This window comes from Thalassophryne amazonica, chromosome 2 (genome assembly GCF_902500255.1).
Source record: "Thalassophryne amazonica chromosome 2, fThaAma1.1, whole genome shotgun sequence".
Classification (NCBI taxonomy): domain Eukaryota; kingdom Metazoa; phylum Chordata; class Actinopteri; order Batrachoidiformes; family Batrachoididae; genus Thalassophryne; species Thalassophryne amazonica.
Window position 1 is genome coordinate 2,830,648 of NC_047104.1, and position 14,720 is coordinate 2,845,367.

At 45.8% G+C, this 14,720-nt stretch overlaps 1 protein-coding gene across 2 annotated transcripts in view; it reads right to left on the reverse strand.

Moving 5' to 3' along the window:
- LOC117521670 (A disintegrin and metalloproteinase with thrombospondin motifs 7) overlaps positions 1-14,720 on the reverse strand; it is a 220,760-nt gene that overhangs the window by 48,010 nt on the left and 158,030 nt on the right. The window lies entirely within an intron of this gene.

The window sequence follows — 14,720 nt, forward strand, 5'->3', positions numbered from 1 at the left end:
GGCCGACGTCCGGGAGTACATCCAGGCCTGCACCACCTGTGCCAGGGGCAAGGCTGACCACAGGAAGTCCCAAGGTCTGCTCCAACCGCTTCCTGTGCCTCATCGCCCCTGGTCCCACATCGGCCTGGATTTTGTCACGGGTCTCCCACCGTCCCAGGGCAACACCACCATCCTCACGATAGTGGACCGATTCTCCAAGGCGGCCCTCCCGAAGCTCCCTACGGCCCAGGAGACAGCGGACCTCCTAGTCCACCACGTCGTCCGTCTGCATGGGATCCCCACTGACGTAGTCTCGGATCGTGGTCCCCAGTTTTCCTCTCACGTCTGGAGGAGTTTCTGTAGGGAACTGGGGGCCACCGTGAGCCTCTTGTCCGGGTACCATCCACAGACGAACGGACAGGCAGAGCGGGCCAACCAGGAGCTGGAACAGACCCTCCGCTGTGTGACATCCGCGCACCCGACGGCCTGGAGCAACCACCTGGCCTGGATCGAGTATGCGCATAACAGCCAGGTGTCTTCTGCTACTGGCCTCTCCCCATTTGAGGTGTGTTTGGGGTACCAGCCCCCACTATTTCCCATGGTGGAGGGAGAGGTCGGTGTGCCCTCGGTCCGGGCCCACCTTCAGAGGTGCCGTCGGGTGTGGCGCACCGCCCGTTCTGCCTTGTTGAAGGCCCGGACAAGGGCCAAGACCCATGCAGACCGCCGGCGGTCCCCGGCCCCTGCATACCAGCCCGGGCAGGAGGTGTGGTTGTCAACGAAGGACATCCCACTTAAGGTACAGTCACCGAAACTGATGGACAGGTTCATCGAACCATGTCGCATCCTCAAGGTCCTTAGCCCTGCCGCAGTGAAGCTCCAGCTCCCAGCTTCACTGCGGATCCACCCGGTGTTCCACATCTCCAAAATCAAACCGTACCACACCTCACCCCTCTGTGCTCTCGGTCCGGCGCCGCCTCCTGCCCGGATCATTGACGGGGAGCCGGCTTGGACAGTGCGCCGGCTCCTGGACGTCCGTCGAATGGGCCGGGGGTTCCAATATCTGGTGGACTGGGAGGGGTATGGACCCGAAGAACGCTCCTGGGTGAAGAGGAGCTTCATCCTGGATCCGGCCCTCCTGGCCGATTTTTACCGTCGACACCCCGATAAGCCTGGTCGGGCGCCAGGAGGCGCCCGTTGAGGGGGGGGTCCTGTTGTGTGGGCCGCCAGAAGAGGAGGTACTGCTGGCCCACCACCAGAGGGCGCCCTGCCTGAAGTGCGGGCTTCAGGCACGAGAGGGCGCTGCCGCCACGGACACAGCCGGAAGTGACAGCTGTCACTCATTATTTCCTGACAGCTGTCACTCATTCTTCATCATCTCACTCCATAAAACCCAGACGTCATCTCCACCTCATCGCCGAGATATCGTACTTCTATGGAGGTAACTTTCTCTGCCTGTATTGATTGATTCCAAGAGCTATTGTGTTGCAGCTGTCTAACCAGAGGACCGGCGTGGGTCGCAACTGTTTCGTCCTACTTCCCGTCAGATAAGTGGTTACACAGACGCTGCACGAGTGTGTATTAGAGGTGGAGGTGGCATTCCCACCGTTGTTGTTACGGGGTGTACACACACCCACACTTGACTGTCTTTGCTCTTCGCCAGCAGTACCAGATCCGACAGTCGGGGACGGTGATCACCTGGGAATTCGGGACTTGGCGGCTCCAGTATTCACCAGGTTCGGTGGCGGCGGAAATCGTGTGGTTCCGGCTCTTCTCAGGACAGACGTCTTCTATCCTCGAGCCTGCCCACACGTCACCTTTGTGGATTGACTGTTATCAGATTCTGAGATTGTTTGTATATTCGTTGTGCACCTTCACAACATTAAATTGTTACTTTTTTGGCTCATCTATTGACCGTCCTTTTGCGCCCCCTGTTGTGGGTCCGTGTCACTACACTTTCACAACAATCAGATCAGAACACGCAGCAGGCGATCTGACTGTCACGTCACCCACGAGAGCTCTGTTCCAGATGATGCGGTGTCCTGCAGCACATCGTCCATAAGACGCGCGCGCGGCCGGCTGGAGACGCGCCAGCAGATGTGGACATGAATGAGACAAGTGAACTGCTTCTCATTCATGTCATTTCATGACTATGTCTGTGACCATGGGTCTTCACCAGAGGAACAGACAGATCATATTTGTATTGCTCGCTTGATAAATGCGGTGTTTTTATACGGTGTGTGATTAAATTTTTTTTTGTAATACTTCTTTGACCTTGCTGATATGAGGCAGATTTCCCCAACTTTCAAAGAACAGCTCCGTAGCTCAGTGGTGAAGTCGCTGACTGGAAATCAGAGCTTTAGAAAGGCGCGAGTTTGCGTGAGGTGGTGTGTTTATTTTTGTCTTTTAATTATTCCACATAAGCGGTGCCATGTGCTGCACCTGGTAGTGTTCCTGCTCGACGGACATGGCACGTGCATAAACTCTCGCACTGGGTTCATGCATGCCTGCCCGTCGGCGTGATGTTTCGTGGTGCGCTAATTTCGAACTGTTTCGCGCTGTTTTGCCGTAATCGACCAGACGTGGGCCAAACCTCGCACTCTGTGTGAAGGGGCCCTAAACCTGAAGACAACAATAAGACTGAAGATCACAATAAGACTGTAGATGACAATAAGACTGTAGACGACAATAAGACTGTAGACGACAATAAGACTGTAGACGACAATAAGACTGAAGAAGACAATAAAACAGAAGACCACAATAAGACTGAAGAAGACAATAAAACTGGTGACAACAATAAGGGCCCCTTCACACATAGCACAATTGAAGCTGACTAGCCCAAGAAGGAGTAATTGCATGCCAGCCGTGAAAAATCAGAGCCACCTCTAATGCCTCATACACGTCACCACATCCATTAGCGCACACAAGTGGCCAAAAGACAGATAGTGCCCTGTGAGTGCCCGTTTGATCCCTCTCTTGGCAGGTGTCGGCCAAATTCTAGGTGTCACACACGAATATTCAATACCACTCGTGGAGCACTTCAGAAATGTGTGGCCCTTCGCGCTGTCAAATCAAAATCAAATCATTTTTATTTATATAGCGCCAAATCACAACAAACAGTTGCCCCAAGGCGCTTTATATTGTAAGGCAAAGCCATACAATAATTATGGAAAAACCCCAACGGTCAAAACGACCCCCTGTGAGCAAGCACTTGACAACAGTGGGAAGGAAAAACTCCCTTTTAACAGGAAGAAACCTCCAGCAGAACCAGGCTCAGGGAGGGGCAGTCTTCTGCTGGGACTGGTTGGGGCTGAGGGAGAGAACCGGGAAAAAGACATGCTGTTGGGGGGAGCAGAGATCAATCACTAATGATTAAATGCAGAGTGGTGCATACAGAGCAAAAAGAGAAAGAAACACTCAATGCATTATGGGAACCCCCCAGCAGTCTAAGTCTATAGCAGCATAACTAAGGGATGGATCAGGGTCAGCACGAAAACAGTAAGCAGACGGCCACTTTGAGCTGGCTGTGAAATTTGTCTAAGTGCACCCACGACTGTGGTGTTGCCAAGTACACATGTGGTTTGTGCGTGTGGTTCATGCCCCCCCGCACCCCTTGGGGGGGCATGAACATGTGTTGCAGGGGAGCACACTTGCATGATATGCTGATATGTATGTACAGATGAGGACCGGCCAGCCAGAGTGCACACAGCACAGTGAGGCACCTCTCATCTGATCAGAGTGATACCTTTGTCTGTGCGCTGCACGGACAGGGGGCATACTGCTTTTGACAGGCTGTCCCAGCTGAAACGGACTGTCAGATTATGTGGACATGCAGCAGGTAGTCTGAATGTCACGTCTCTCTGATAGAACACGTGAGTGGGCCCGGCCTGACATGCGTGTCCTGTGAGCAGACTATGACAAGCCAACACTGCGACAAATATGCCACTTTCAGTCACGTATCACCAAAAATACGTCATAACAAATGCCGTTTTGTCAGTTATTATGGCACATTTTTTGCCGTAAAGATGATGAAAACCTTCTCTTCTATACATCATCTTTTAAGCTTTTTACTCTCCTGTTGTAAGATAGCAATTGTAGCACAGTGGTAAAGTTTCCATCTGTTAATCTAAGCTTTTGTAATTTGCAGGTTCGTATCCCATGAGTGGCATGTATTTTTTATTTAACCAGGGTTATTTAACTGCAGGGTTTTTTATTGGGTCCCCTTTTATTCATTATTTACATTAGCCCAGTAATTTTCACTAATTATACACCAATATCTAATCTATCAGCGTCCGGTGATTGTAGTAATTATTTATATACCTGGCTGGACATAATACGACATAATGAGAATGCACTGCTTCTCATTCATGTCATTTCATATGTCTGTGACCATGGGTCATCTACAGAGGAACAGAGGATCCTATTTGTATTGCTCGCTTGATAAGAGGGATTCAATATAAAATGTTGTGTTTTTTATGGTGTATGTTTTTTTTATAATACATCCATCTCTTTGTTGATTTCAGGCATTAACTCCACACCATTTAAGAGCCAGTGACGGAAGCTCAGTGGTAAAGTTTTGGGCTGGTAATCAGTACAGTGCAGTTACGAATCCCGTGGGTGGTATGTTTTTTGTTTTATTTTTTATTCCACATCAGGAGCGCGATGTGGTGCACAGTGCTCCTGCTCGAAAAACACTGTCGGATGCACGAGCCCTCGCACTGGGATTGTTCATGCCTGTCCGTCAGCGCAATGTTTCGTGGTGTTCTAATTCGAACTGCTTCGCGCTGTTTCGCTGTATTCGATCAAACTTCACACCATGTGTGAAGGGGCCCAAAGACTGGTGATGGCAATAAGACTCTAGAAGACAATCCAGTGGGGCCAAAAAGTATTTAGTCAGTCCCTGATTGTGCAAGTTCTCCTACTTAGAAAGATGAGAGAGGTCTATAATTTTCATCATAGGTACACTTCAACTATGAGACAAAATGAGGAAAAACAAATCCAGAAAATCACACTGTAGGATTTTTAAAGAATTTATTTGTAAATTATGGTGGAAATAAGTATTTGGTCAATAACAAAAGTTCAACTCAACATAATCTTTGTTTTTTGGACATGTACTGTCTTAAGCAGGGGGACACGCCTGGCACTGCAGGATTTGAGTCCCTCTCTGCGTAGTGTGTAGCCTTTGTTACTTTGGTCCCAGCTCTCTGCAGGTCATTCATCAGGTCCCTCCGTGTAGTTCTGGGACTTTTGTTCACCGTTATCATTATCATTTTGACACCACAGGATGAGATCTTGTGTGGAGCCCCAGATTATCAATGGTCTTGTATGTCTTCCATTTTCTTACAATTGCTCCCACAGTTGATTTATTCACACCAACCTGCTTGACTGTTTTAGATTCACTCTTCCCAGCCTGGTGCACATCTACAATTTTCTTCCTGGTGTCCTTTGACAGCTCTTTGGTCTTGGCCATGGTTGAGTTTGGAGTCTGACTGTTTGATAAAATCTCTACGGCCGGTTCTCAACACAGACCAAAACTGCTCTAAAACCACAGCAAACCATTGGATTTATCATTGCCATCTGCCTCCTGTTATCCGGGGACATCCACCAGTGTCCCGGTCCGCTCTGCTGCCCAGCAGAGGACAGCCATGCCAACACCACCGCTAACAGGAGCAACAACAATAACCTACAGGTATTCTCACTTTGTTCATCCTACTCAGCATTGTATCAACCTCACCTCCATTCCTCTGTCCTTCCTGTGAGCGCTGCTCTGGTGTCCAGGATGGGTGAGGCGATTGGCGAGAGGAAGCCACTGGGGTATAAGAGCGACGCCTCTACCTGGGGCAGACCATGTACGCTAGCCCCGCTGCACTCACACGTCGGGCCTGCACATCCCGCCCAGACGGCTCTGCTGAACGCTGAGGAAAGGAGGCTCCACCACCATCAACCTCAATCCGGCTATAAATCGCCCACATCCAAGAGACATGAGGAATATTCCACCGGCCAGCAGGCACCACGACCTCTTCAACGGCTGCATCTCTGCGGTGCACATCCAATGCGTCACTGGCAATGACATCATCAGAACACGACCAGCAAGATGACAAATAAGGGGAAGTAGGGAAAACACGCAGTGGATTTCCGCCTGCTACGGACTTTGCCAAGATGCAAGAACAAATCCAAGATAAGAATAACACTCTTCAATTCCCAATCACTCACAAATAAAACCAGCCTAATGTTTGAACATATTCTCGACAAACAAATACATATGATGTGCCTCACAGAAACCTGGCACAAATCAGACTCATATCTGGCACTAAATGAAGCATGTCCCCCAGGATACACATACCTGGAAAGGGCCAGGTCCACAGGCCGGGGTGGGGGTCTTGCTGTCATTTACCACAAAGACCTTATTATAACACCTCTCCCACTTCCAGAGCTCATCACATTTGAGTGCTTGTTACCCCCCACAAACCGTCCAGCTGCAGAGCTCCTAGAACTCCTGGACTGCCTTCACCTCACTCAACATATAACAGTTCCCACACACACAAAAGGCCACACTCTTGATTTGGTCATAACAGACAATGCTCCCATTAAAAACATAAAGGTGTACGACCTGGGCGTGTCTGACCATAAGGCCGTCTCCCTGGAACTGCCATTAGCAGAAACATACCTCCAAACAAAACGTCAAATCTGGTTGAGAAACGTAAAAGCAATTGACACCATTCTCTTCAACCAGGACATACAGAAAATTTCACAAGTCACACAGTTCACATCAGTTAATGAATCGGTTCAGCACTACAACTCTAGTCTTCACAACATCCTCGAGTTACATGCACCAATCAAAACAAGAACAGTAACTTTTTCCAGGTCAGCTCCTTGGTACACAACAGAGCCCCGAAAAATGAAAACTGCTGGTCGCGCCCTGGAGCGCAGATACGCCTCCAGTGGTTTACACGTACACAAACAGGCTTACTGTGAACACCAGAAACAATACTCTACAGCACTCACCACAGCCAGGTCCCAATACTTCTCTCATAAAATTTCAAACTGCACAGGTACAAAACAGTTATTTTCATCAATCAACTCTCTCCTCAAATCTCCCATACACTCCGACACCGATACCAGAACAGATCAGTGTAACAGGTTTTTGGACTTTTTCACAACAAAGGTAGCCACAATTCGGTCTCATCTCCCTGCTACAACACCATCTCACTTCAAATTCAAAATATCTCCAACCCACTCCACACTTTTTCAGATTTCATGGACACCAATCTGACAGAGGTAGAGAGAATCATAAACTGCATGAAAACATCTACTTGTCAAATCAAATCAATTTTTTTATATAGCGCCAAATCACAACAACCCCAGGTTTCTTTTCAGCACTGTAGCCAGGCTGACAAAGAGTCAGAGCTCTATTGAGCTGAGTATTCCATTAACTTTAACTAGTAATGACTTCATGACTTTCTTTGCTAACAAAATTTTAACTATTAGAGAAAAAAATACTCATAACCATCCCAAAGACATATCGTTATCTTTGGCTGCTTTCAGTGATGCCGGTATTTGGTTAGACTCTTTCTCTCCGATTGTTCTGTCTGAGTTATTTTCATTAGTTACTTCATCCAAACCATCAACATGTTTATTAGACCCCATTCCTACCAGGCTGCTCAAGGAAGCCCTACCATTATTTAATGCTTTGATCTTAAATATGATCAATCTATCTTTATTAGTTGGCTATGTACCACAGGCTTTTAAGGTGGCAGTAATTAAACCATTACTTAAAAAGCCATCACTTGACCCAGCTATCTTAGCTAATTATAGGCCAATCTCCAACCTTCCTTTTCTCTCAAAAATTCTTGAAAGGGTAGTTGTAAAACAGCTAACTGATCATCTGCAGAGGAATGGTCTATCTGAAGAGTTTCAGTCAGGTTTTAGAATTCATCATAGTACAGAAACAGCATTAGTGAAGGTTACAAATGATCTTCTTATGGCCTTGGACAGTGGACTCATCTCTGTGCTTGTTCTGTTAGACCTCAGTGCTGCTTTTGATACTGTTGACCATAAAATTTTATTACAGAGATTAGAGCATGCCATAGGTATTAAAGGCACTGTGCTGCGGTGGTTTGAATCATATTTGTCTAATAGATTACAATTTGTTCAGGTAAATGGGGAATCTTCTTCACAGACTAAAGTTAATTATGGAGTTCCACAAGGTTCTGTGCTAGGACCAATTTTATTCACTTTATACATGCTTCCCTTAGGCAGTATTATTAGACGGTATTGCTTAAATTTTCATTGTTACGCAGATGATACCCAGCTTTATCTATCCATGAAGCCAGAGGACACACACCAGTTAGCTAAACTGCAGGATTGTCTTACAGACATAAAGACATGGATGACCTCTAATTTCCTGCTTTTAAACTCAGATAAAACTGAAGTTATTGTACTTGGCCCCACAAATCTTAGAAACATGGTGTCTAACCAGATCCTTACTCTGGATGGCATTACCCTGACCTCTAGTAATACTGTGAGAAATCTTGGAGTCATTTTTGATCAGGATATGTAATTCAAAGCCCATATTAAACAAATATGTAGGACTGCTTTTTTGCATTTACGCAATATCTCTAAAATCAGAAAGGTCTTGTCTCAGAGTGATGCTGAAAAACTAATTCATGCATTTATTTCCTCTAGGCTGGACTATTGTAATTCATTATTATCAGGTTGTCCTAAAAGTTCCCTGAAAAGCCTTCAGTTAATTCAAAATGCTGCAGCTAGAGTACTAACGGGGACTAGAAGGAGAGAGCATATCTCACCCATATTAGCCTCTCTTCATTGGCTTCCTGTTAATTCTAGAATAGAATTTAAAATTCTTCTTCTTACTTATAAGGTTTTGAATAATCAGGTCCCATCTTATCTTAGGGACCTCGTAGTACCATATCACCCCAATAGAGCGCTTCGCTCTCAGACTGCAGGCTTACTTGTAGTTCCTAGGGTTTGTAAGAGTAGAATGGGAGGCAGAGCCTTCAGCTTTCAGGCTCCTCTCCTGTGGAACCAGCTCCCAATTCAGATCAGGGAGACAGACACCCTCTCTACTTTAAGATTAGGCTTAAAACTTTCCTTTTTGCTAAAGCTTATAGTTAGGGCTGGATCAGGTGACCCTGAACCATCCCTTAGTTATGCTGCTATAGACGTAGACTGCTGGGGGGTTCCCATGATGCACTGTTTCTTTCTCTTTTTGCTCTGTATGCCACACTCTGCATTTAATCATTAGTGATCGATCTCTGCTCCCCTCCACAGCATGTCTTTTTCCTGGTTCTCTCCCTCAGCCCAACCAGTCCCAGCAGAGGACTGCCCCTCCCTGAGCCTGGTTCTGCTAGAGGTTTCTTCCTGTTAAAAGGAAGTTTTTCCTTCCCACTGTAGCCAAGTGCTTGCTCACAGGGGGTCGTTTTGACCGTTGGGGTTTTACATAATTATTGTATGGCCTTGCCTTACAATATAAAGCGCCTTGGGGCAACTGTTTGTTGTGATTTGGCGCTATATAAAAAAATTGATTGAATTGATTGAAAGCTGAAGGCTCTGCCTCCCATTCTACTCTTACAAACCCTAGGAACTACAAGTAAGCCTGCAGTCTGAGAGCGAAGCGCTCTATTGGGGTGATATGGTACTATGAGGTCCCTAAGATAAGATGGGACCTGATTATTCAAAACCTTATAAGTAAGAAGAAGAATTTTAAATTCTATTCTAGAATTAACAGGAAGCCAATGAAGAGAGGCCAATATGGGTGAGATATGCTCTCTCCTTCTAGTCCCCGTCAGTACTCTAGCTGCAGCATTTTGAATTAACTGAAGGCTTTTCAGGGAACTTTTAGGACAACCTGATATTAATGAATTACAATAGTCCAGCCTAGAGGAAATAAATGCATGAATTAGTTTTTCAGCATCACTGTGAGACAAGACCTTTCTAATTTTAGAGATATTGCGTAAATGCAAAAAAGCAGTCCTACATATTTGTTTAATATGCACATTGAATGACATATCCTGATCAAAAATGACTCCAAGATTTCTCACAGTATTACTAGAGGTCAGGGTAATGCCATCCAGAGTAAGGATCTGGTTAGACACCATGTTTCTAAGATTTGTGGGGCCAAGTACAATAACTTCAGTTTTATCTGAGTTTAAAAGCAGGAAATTAGAGGTCATCCATGTCTTTATGTCTGTAAGACTTGTTCATTGGATCCTCTCCCTACACCACTACTAAAATCAAACATTACAGCTATTAGTCCTCTAATCAAAGAAATTATTAACCAGTCACTCAAATCCGGTCAGGTTCCTCCAGCTCTCAAATCAGCCATCATTCGCCCTCATCTCAAAAAACCCTCACTCGACCTGAAAATCCTGGCTCATTACCGCCCTATCTCAAACCTGCCATTCCTTTCCAAAGTCCTGGAAAAGGTCATATCAGTTCAACTCCATGATCACCTCCACACCCATAACCTATATGAAATATTTCAGTCTGGTTTCCGTTCAGCACATAGCACAGAAACAGCCCTGGTCCGCATCATGAACGACCTTCTCATGACTGCGGACCAGGGCTCACCATCTCTCCTCCTCCTATTGGATCTATCAGCTGCTTTTGACACCATTGACCACACCATCCTGCTCCACCACCTCAACACTGAAATAGGACTCACTGGCACAACTCTCAACTGGTTCCGCTCATATCTCACGAACAGGACAGAATGTGTTACACTCGGACAATCCAAATCCAAAACCCATACTGTCAGCTGTGGAGTGCCACAAGGGTCCGTCCTTGGTCCAACCCTTTTTACCATCTACATGCTCCCCCTTGGCCAAATCATCTGTAAACACAAGGTTTCATTTCATTGATAAGCAGATGACACACAGTTATACATCAAAATGGACTCCACACTCCCTTCAGCTCTGCCATCTGTCCTTCAGGCTTGCCTGGAGGACATGGAGGCATGGATGACTGATAACTTTCTCAAACTAAACACTGACAAAACTCAAGCCATGCTCATCGGTACCCCACATCAAACTCAGTCCTCCTCCCTCACCAGTATTCCCATTCTCTGCCACAACATTCCCCTGTCCACCTCCGTCACCAACCTTAGAGTCAGATTTGACCCACATCTCACCTTTGACACCCACATCTGCCACCTATGCAAAGTCTCTTTCCATCACCTCAAAAACATAGCCAAACTCCGCCCCTCCCTTTCCCAACTGGATGATGAGAGGTTGGTCTATGCTTTTGTCTCCTCCAGGTTGTACTATTGCAATGCCCTCCTCGTCGGGACCCCTGATAAAAACCTGCAAAAGCTGCAGCACATCCAGAACTGTGCTGCCCGGGTCCTGACGAGGAGGCACAAGTTTGACCACTTCACCCCTGTCCTCAGATCCCTCCACCGGCTGCCCATCAAATACAGAATAGAGTACAAACTCTGCCTCCTCACTTATCAGTGCATACACGGAACCGCCCCTGCCTACCTCAGTGAACTCCTCACCCCACATACCGCCTCAAGATCTCTCCACTCCACCACCTCCTCACACTGCCTTCACCAACTCAGGACCAGACTCTCCACCATGGGAGACAGGGCCTTCCAGGCAGTGGCCCCTCGGCTCTGGAACTCCCTCCCAGAGACCCTGAGGGCCCCACAAAGTGTGGAGGTCTTTAAAAAAGGCCTAAAGACATTTTTATTTCAAAAGGCCTTTTAGATATTTTATCTTTTGAAATGGTTGTACAAAATCTGTTTTTAAAATCTGTTTTTAAATCCTTGCTGTAGCACTTTTGAGATTTCTTTGAAATGTAAGGTGCAATACAAAATAAAATGTATTATTATATTAAATAACTGGTGGTGTAATTAGAGGAACAAGATGCAGGTGTCAGTGAAAGTTCTGGAAGGGGGCGTGACTAGTGAACAAAGATTAAGCATGGGCAAGATAATGGGGAAGGGAGTGCACAAAGTGGAGTGATGTCAGATACAAGGATGCATGAGCAGGTGCAAGAGCAGGAGTGAATGAAAATGCAAAACAGACAGAATCAAAGTGTGGGAGACAAAGACACGAGGCGGGTGCAGGATGTGGAGTGAAACAGAAATAAGCACAAAGCTACAACTGAATATAATATTACTGTGAACAGGAACCAAACATGAACATGAGAACTAAACTAAACATGAACTGGCAACACGGACTTGAACAGGAGACATAGAGCAAAATACTAAAACAACATTAAACACAAACTGACTTAAGAAAACAAGGTAGTAAGACAAACCATAAGAAAAAGCAGTGACCAAACAATAACCAAAACAAATCCTGACATAACAGTACAACAAATATTATAACCAAGAGGAACAAGTGATAACTTAATAAACAATGACTGAAAACTACTAGAACAGAACGAAAGGCCAAAGTAAAAAGTGACAAAGAAAACAAAGTGACAAATCAAAACAGAACAGAGAATAACCATATGATGAAAATGAAATAACTAGCGAATCATAACAAAAAGAACAAAGTGACAAGAAAAACATGACAGAATAAATCCTGATGAAAATAAATATTAATAAATCAAAGCTGAAGCAGACAGGAAACAACAAAAAGGGGGTAAACAAGGGCTCAGCGCCCTGACCTGGCCAAATCCCTGACAGTAACAGGTGGAGGACAGAAGAGCTTCTTAAAGAAGTTACAGGTCTGTGTGAGCCAGAAATCTTGGTTGTTTGTTATTGACCAAATACTTATTTTCCACCATAATTTACAAATAAATTCTTTAAAAATCCTACAATGTGATTTCCTGGAATTTCTTTTCTCCTTTTGTCTCTCATAGTTGAAGTGTACCTATGTTGAAAATTACAGACCTCTCTCATCTTTCTAAGTAGGAGAACTTGCACAATTAGGGACTACATAAATGCTTTTTTACCCCACTATAAGACTGGTGACAACAATAAGGGCCCCTTCACTCATAGTACGAATAAGTACAACTCAGGGCAACTCACGGCAGAACAGCTCGTATGAGCAAACCACGAAAACATCATGCCGATGGGCAGGCGTGCATGATGCCGCTGTGATGGTTTCATGCACGCGGGAACACAGTGCAAGCAACTGCACCACACTGAACCGCTGATGTGGAGAACAATAAAATAAAAAACAGTTGTATAATTAGTGAATATCACTGGGTTGATAGAAATAATACATAAAAGGGGACACAATACAGAACCCGTGGTTAAATAACCCTGGCAAAAAAAAAAAAATGCTACCCACGGGATTCGAAACTGTAAGCTCTCATTAGAAACTTTACCACTACGCTACCACCACTGGCCTGTAATCAGTCTTGAAAAATGGCTGAAATCAATGAGGACATGGAGGAGGTGCGTGGTGTGCGGCCTCTGCAGTCAGCTCAAAGGCAAAACATGTTTTATATATTTCCATGTGAGGGCAGCAGGCAGAGATACATGCCTTACAGAGGAATGTCGTAAGTTCAGGTCCTTCCAAACACAGTATGTGTTCTCCAGCTGGGACATCCAGGAGCAGAGATCACAACAGCTGTGAGCGGACACGCCCCCCTATCCGTTCAGCACCCAGACCAATGTGTCACTGTGTTATGTGGTCATTGCTTTCATTATTTGTTATGTAATTGTGTATCTGTAGGTATTGTCGTAATTATTTATATAACTGTCCTGGCGGTGGTTTCTGTATTTGTAATGTGTGCACTGGGCCATCATCCAGCTGCCAGTGTGCTGTGATCAGCTGACGTCCCCATGCTGTGTGCGATCAGACCTCACTGTCTGACCCCCATGTGATCATATCTGTACATACATATAAGCATTTTATGCAAGTGTGCCCCCCCCACCCGGCATGCCAGATGTGTTGGAGGGAGCAGGGGGATGAGGTGCGACACGCACACACGTGCAAGACACATGCACCACACGTGTGTGGCTTTTTGCAACTCCACAGTCGTGGGGGCACTTAGACAAATTTCACATCCAGCTCGACAGTGATCGTCTGCTGACTGTTTTTCTGATGACAGTACGAATGGCCACACATTTTCTAAGTGCCATGTGAGCAGTGTTAGATGTTCATGTGTGTCACCTGGAATTTGGCCGACACCTGCCGTGAGAGGGTTCAATGGGCTCTCACAATGCACGCTCTGTCTTTCAGCCACTGGTGTGTGCAAATAGTTGTAGCAACAGGTGTACGAGGTATTAGAGGCAGCTACGATTTTACATGATTTGCATACGATTCCTGCTTCATGAAAAATCAGTAAGGTATATCTTCTATTATACATTCCAATTCTAAGGTAGAACTCTACTAGTGTATACTAAGGTATATCTAAATATCTAAAAAAGGAGAAGAGAAGAGTAGAGCCACTTAGGTGCCTGATCTTGAGAACCAGGGATAAGTAAGTCCCTTCAGCTGCACCCTGAGTGCAAAACAAGGGAGCAAATCCAAGGTGGATCTGTGCGTTTAACTGGCACAAGTTTTACACCAGATGCCCTTCCTGATGCAACTCCACATTACATGGAGAAACATGGCAGGGGTGGGATTTGAACCGGGAACCTTCAGCACCAAAACCAAGCGCACTAACCACTTGGCCACCACTCCTACCTTGAGAACCAGGGATGGTAGGATGAAAAGCTTTTTTATCCCATGGAAACTCCCCCTACCCACCTAAGCAGCTCAAGAATATGGACATCATGTATATAAGTAACACTGACACAATCAGGGCAGTAAACAACATAT